The sequence below is a fragment of the Hordeum vulgare genome, chromosome 7H (assembly GCF_904849725.1).
Source record: "Hordeum vulgare subsp. vulgare chromosome 7H, MorexV3_pseudomolecules_assembly, whole genome shotgun sequence".
Lineage (NCBI taxonomy): Eukaryota > Viridiplantae > Streptophyta > Magnoliopsida > Poales > Poaceae > Hordeum > Hordeum vulgare.
Genome location: NC_058524.1, coordinates 309,084,397 through 309,090,727, shown reverse-complemented (window position 1 = coordinate 309,090,727; position 6,331 = coordinate 309,084,397).

Sequence of the window (6,331 nt, the reverse complement as noted above, 5' to 3'; positions counted from 1 at the left end):
CGGATGGCAAAGGTCTTTGCCGTCAGTTGAATGGTCCTCTGCCGTCCGCTGTGGCGAACGGACAAGAAGCAGATTCATGTAGTGTGGTAAAGATGTTAATGAAGATTTGTCCTCCCATGAAGGAGGAAGCAATAGTGATGAGGATCGCTTCGATCTCCCCCTCTCGGAGGAAGTTCCTCGGCATAATCACTCTAGGGGAGAGCAAAAGGGCATCCGCCCAGGTGATGCGAAACCTCCCATGGTCATCTACATGGATCTTTCAGTAACACCTGAAGGTCCAAGTGATTCCATGCTGAAATCATGTGCACACGCTATTGAAACTAAGGTGACATATCTCCTTGCTCAACCATCATTAGGTCCACTTGAGACATGGTCGCTACTTCAAGTGGAAATGCTTTGCATAGTTAGGCACTCAGAAGAATATCGTGGAATGACTACGAAGGACCATGAATACGCCAAGCTCGGAAGGACAAACGAAGAGCTACGGACATACTACTGCCGCGAGATGACCGACCGTCTATGGATATCTGATCGCCAAGAGTGATACAGGCGCAATTGTCCCTCTCTTTCGATGCGATGGTGACTATCATTTTCGGTGGAGTAGACTTTGACAATCTGACTATGAACGTGTGAGGAAGTCGCGCCTTAGCAAACACTAAACCAACTTTGAGAGGTTATTGATAACGCCGGAGCATGATCAATCTGAACACGAAGGTCTATTTCCTACATGTAAACAAAGAATAATCAAGAAACAGTAATTGCAATATGGATATTGCAAATATATGAGGAAAGCTTTATTGATGAAGTGGGGTACTGGCATATCTTGGTCTAGTCGTAGAACACAAATGAAGCACGTAAAGTTGCAGTTATGCCGAACTTGTAATCTAAACAAAATTCAAGTCTAAACCGAAAGATTCCTAAGGGTTGTATATATGGGGTATAGAGGGGAATTTGATGACCCCTTGGAGGAGGGGGTCCGAAACCAACCCTAACTCAGTTTCCCCACACATACGGACTCTAAAAACAGCCTATAATGTCGTATTTAGAAATTACATGGGCCCGGCCAAAAAATAAGGTGGCGCGACACATATAATAGCACATGAAAGAAATATTTGAAGTAACATCTTGTATATTTTTTCCATGCCTTCATGCTCTCCTTGTGGTGGATTCAACCTACAATAATCACCACTAGAAACTCCATTGTTCTTTCCTGCATGTGCACCTTCTTCTCCATTATTGATCTTACTCTAATGGCCATCCTTCTTGTCCATGCTAGGTGCTTCATTCATAAGTAAATTAAAAGCATCTAATGTAGGCATCATCATATGTTCATGATCATAAGAAGGGATTCCAATAAACGAAAGTACCTGGTAATTCAATTGGCGTGCACGAGCTCTTGTAATTGGTCTAGTACATATAGCAGCTAGGGTTGTGGGTGTAACAATGGTATTGACGTCTTCATCAAGGAGTTAGGCCAAGTCAAGGATCCGGCCGAACGGTACAACGAATGAACAACCGTCGATGTCGGAACGTCCGACACCTTCGAGCATCTGGACGTCTGAGCCCCTCTAGAAATCCGACATCTCCAAGCGAGCACAAAATGTACAGATGACTAGAACCCTATGGATGACGGCGCCTCCGAACGTCCCAACAACTCCATAAATCCGGTGACACCATAACCGAGCCGAATCTTCGGATGTTTGACCTGCTCCGAACGACCGGCCCTCCGTGAGCCTCCGGACGACAGTTAACGTCAGCACGACGTCCGGAGCCTATGTGCGCACCACCACTCGGGCCTCGGCCCCTGTATCACTCTCTCTTTCCTTAGACTATAAGTACTTCACCCTGTGGACATTTTAGGGTTAGCTTATGTTTAGCGATAGATATTGTTGAGCATAGCTACTTCTATGTGAGAAGATCCTATGAATGTCAAGGCCCCTCTTTAGGGAAGATCCCACGGGATATCAAGGCTCCTTCTACAGAGTGCAAGACTGTCAGTTGCTTGTATCCTTTTGTTGAGATTGGATCTTAGGATCTCGTGTGTTTCTATGGATCTAGTGGATTTGTGATTACAGATCGTTACTGAGAGTTTTTTATTTCACTTTGATTTCTTCCTTTTCCCCCTCCAAGTTTGAAAATATCGACACCCACGATGTCACATCCCTGATCCCCATTAGGGTTTAGCATGTTTGAGCTCATGTTTTCTTCCGTTGCATCTTAAGAATATGAATTGCACTGAAGGAAGGAAATGAAACCAAAGCAAAACCCTAGCCACTCTTTATTCAAAAGAAATCCAACTATTGCCAAAATCAATGAACCCAAAATGGCCATTAGAAAAGTTCATCTTTTCTGTTAAATGTTGAAAACAAGATTTCAAAAGTGAAACATATTTTCAAAATACTTTTGGCATTTTAAATTAAGTTAAAAGCTACTGAAATCAATTATATATTTGATTTCAAATATTTGAAAGTTTCCAAAAGTGTTGAATACTTTATATGTGGTTGTAAATATTCCAACTAACACTCCAGTATCATTTAAACTATTTTAGGAATAGTTTGGAGCCAAAAATAAATAAAAACAAATGTCAGAAAGAATAAACAGAAACTGAAGAAAGAAAAAAATGCAAAAACTCTATCTAGCGCTTACCTGACCCAGGCCCAGCTCTCCCATGTCATCTTCCTCCTCGCTAGTGGTCAGCAGGAGGTGTCTGCCGGCTCCTCCGGCGCGGCCACGCACCTGTGAGCGTGCCTGGCTCGCCCAGATGAGCTGGAGAGGGAGTATAAGCATCCCCCGAGCCGTTCCCAGCCTCTTCCCCTCCTCATTCGCCCCTATTCTCTCTCTCTCGGCCGCCATTGCCGCGAGCTCGAGCTAGCCTCGCCTCTGAGTTCACCGTTCGCTCCACCTCGACAAGATGGTCGTCCCTGCCAAAGAAGAAGATCCATCGAGCCGTGCAATGCCCTCGACACCGTCGTCTTCAAGCTTCGGCCGCCTGCAAGCCACCGTCGATTCGCCGGATCCAATGCCTCCCCGAGAAGCCTGAGCATCCCCTCGTCACCGCTGTCTGCTCTGGAGTGATTCCCCCCATTTTCCCATCTCTTTTCCGAGCTCTAGGCCTAGTTTCACCGGAGCCCGACGAGGACCGCCGTTGTAGCTCGTCGTCAGTGACCCTACAGTGACCGGCTGGTCCATCTGAGGCCTACAACAGCTTCAGCTCGTCGCGTAGGTGCTTTAGGAGCCCATCCCCGCGTGATTTTCCCTTGTTTTCGATGACCTCGACGATGGCCGAGCTTCGGTTGCCGCCAAGCTCGTCGCCGGCGTCGATTCCGGCCACCCCAGCCCTTGGGGTTTGCTCCATCGTGCACGCCGTCGAGTGGCCATTCTCCCTGTGGCCTCTGCCGTGCGTTTGGTCCTCGGAGACGTGTTTTCGATGCCCTCCGCCGTCTCTGGTGCCGCTAGAGGCTCACCGCCGGCGAGATCGACCTCGTCGCCGGTGGGTTCAACCCCCCCGCCCTGACCCTATGACAGGTGGGACCAGCCCCTGAGTAGTTAAGTTTAACTTAATAAAAATAAATAAATAATTAAATCATTAACGAGTAACTGAAACACGTGGGTCCAGCTTTGCTAATTAGCTAATTATGTTTAAACTTAATCTAAAACTGGCCAGAGTCACTGACCAGTGGGTCCCACTAGTCAAGTTTGACTTTCAACGACCAAAATGACCTGCTGATGTCATGCTGATGCAATAAAGCTTTTTCTGTTATAAAAGAATTCCAGAAAATACCCAAAACTTCTAGAAATCATAGAAAATAATATGTAACTCCAATGAAAATAATTTATATATGAAAAAGTATCAGAAAAAATCCAAGGAATCTGATTTTGATATTTTCAAACATGTTTGAAAATGTTAACATCATTAAACAGGTTAAATGATGATTGGGATAACCTTATTAAATAATATAGATTTGGAATTTGAAATACATTTGAATTCCACTTCAAATATTATGACCAAGCCATGATCAAGAACAACCAGCAACCCAACATACCATCATCTTGCATGCTAAAACAACATTACCTGAGCATCAGGTCGAATCAATTAAAAGGGTATTTGAAAATACCTTGTTTGAAGTGATATTTGAATCTTGATTCAAATCAACTTCAACTTAAGAAATGGTAGTCACATTAGCCTACCACCTTTCATTTTCACGCCATGCTCATGCATCATCTTGTTGCATATGATTGTTATGGATTGATATTGTTTTTACCGGTAGGCCCCACTCCTCCGGATTCCACCGAATATCCGACTGACGGATATTGTCCTCTGTTGAGAAACAAGGCAAGCAACCATTTTGATCATCCCGATAAATCCCATGTTCTCACTCCTTCTCTTATTTCTTGCATTAGGGCAAATGCTTTCGCTGCTTTTACTACGTTAGTTGAAGCTACTTCCTTTGCATGACCTGTCTTTTGTCACAATAAATAGCTGAACCTTGCGACCTAGCATACCTGGTAGATGCTTGAGCCATGATGTGCCTTATCCTGCTATGCATGCTATTCTTAGAGTTGTGTATGGTCTGTCATCTGGGTGATGAACAGAATTGTCAGAATGTGTTCAGTAAGTAAAGGTTGTGTGTTGAACCTTATTTGGGAAAGGTACCTGTGAAAGGCTATGTAGGAGTACATGGCGGGTTGTTTCATTGGAACCGTCCTTAGGAACTGAGTTCCCTGTATGTAATACAAGACTAGATACTACCACACGTTGGGATACTTAATTGACCCTCTCGACTTATTAATCGCTTAGTACTCGGTCCAGGAGTTGCAAGTAGTTTCTGGTGTTTATAGTCATGCTGGAGCCGTGCATAGCGCTGACCTTAGAGGTGGTCTATGATGCAGTAGGCAGTGGCACGGTGTACCAAGTGGCACCCGGATGGTGGGCTTGGGAACCCTGCGCACATCGTTTGGGGCCGTGGCGGACCTGGACTAAGTCATAGCGTGGTTAACGGTCGTGGCCGTCTCCCTCGCGTGGCTTCCGCTTGAAGGTTGCCGAGGTGTATGACGTGCACATGGCGATAAGTGGCGAGAGTGTGTGTGAAGAAGTACACCCCTGCAGGGTTATGATCTATTCGAATAGCCGCGTCCACGGATAGACTACTTGGAGACATATGTTGTTCATAGATAACTTTAATGGCTACTCATAAAATTGTCAAGATAAGCGTGAGTGTCATGGATGGCAGTTCCGTATGGAGACAGAATGATTCCACGATGGAGTATTGTTGTGTGGTGTTAGTGCACCCGTGTGCGAGAAATCAAGTTGTCAAAATTATTTAAAAATACAAGTTGTCTAGCCACGAGTCAAATGTTGGCTTTCCGCATGAAACCCTACAAATCATTATTGATACATTGCATGAGTAGATAGTTTATCCTAAAGTCTTGTTGAGTACTTTTGTACTCACGTTTGCTTAATAAATTGTTGCACAGGTTGTTAGTGACGCTAATGGAGGGTTCTACCTAGACATCGACGATGACGAGTAGCTGGTATCCCAGCTAGGATCTGGCCCTAGGATGGGTGTGTAGATAGTCAGGCCATGTGCCTTTATCTTTCCCTCTGTCTGTACTCAGACAGCTTTAATCTTCCGCTGGCTTGTAAGAATTGTGTCTATCACTTGTGATGATGGGTCATGAGACCCCTACTTTGTAATATTATGTGTGTGGCTCTTCCGAGCCTTCTAAATAAAGTTTGTATGTTTATGGTTATGTTGTGATGCCATCGATATATTTATACATATCGGTATGCCATACGTACGTGTGTTGTACTTGATATGTATGGAGTTCAAATACCTAGCCGTAGGCTTTAGTAGCATTCCTTACATGGAAATGCCCCGTTGTGATCCAACGAGCCATGGTAGTTCGCTACTGCCCCGGACACATTGCTTGACCGGCATGTGTCCTTCTTAGCCGTTGTGTCTGTCCCCGTTGGGGAAATGTCACGCGATGTGATGGAGTCCTTGTAGCTTGCTACGACTCGTCTACATTCCCTGGTGACCAACACCTGCTTTGCTGGGTCATGTATGCCTGTCCGTGTGCTGAACTGCCGCTCTGGTTTATGACTAGACATGTCGATCCGGGTTCTTTTTCATTGGATTCCTAGCGACACAATTGCATACGCGAGTCAAAAGGCGCAAATGGTCCCGGCTAAGGTAAGGCTGCAGCCGTGGGGATAACCGTGCGTGAGACCGTAAAGAGATGCGATGTGTTAGAGGCTGGATTCCTATGGTTTAGGATCGGGGTCCCGATACACGACTCATATCATCTTCGTATCATGAGCCACATTGAT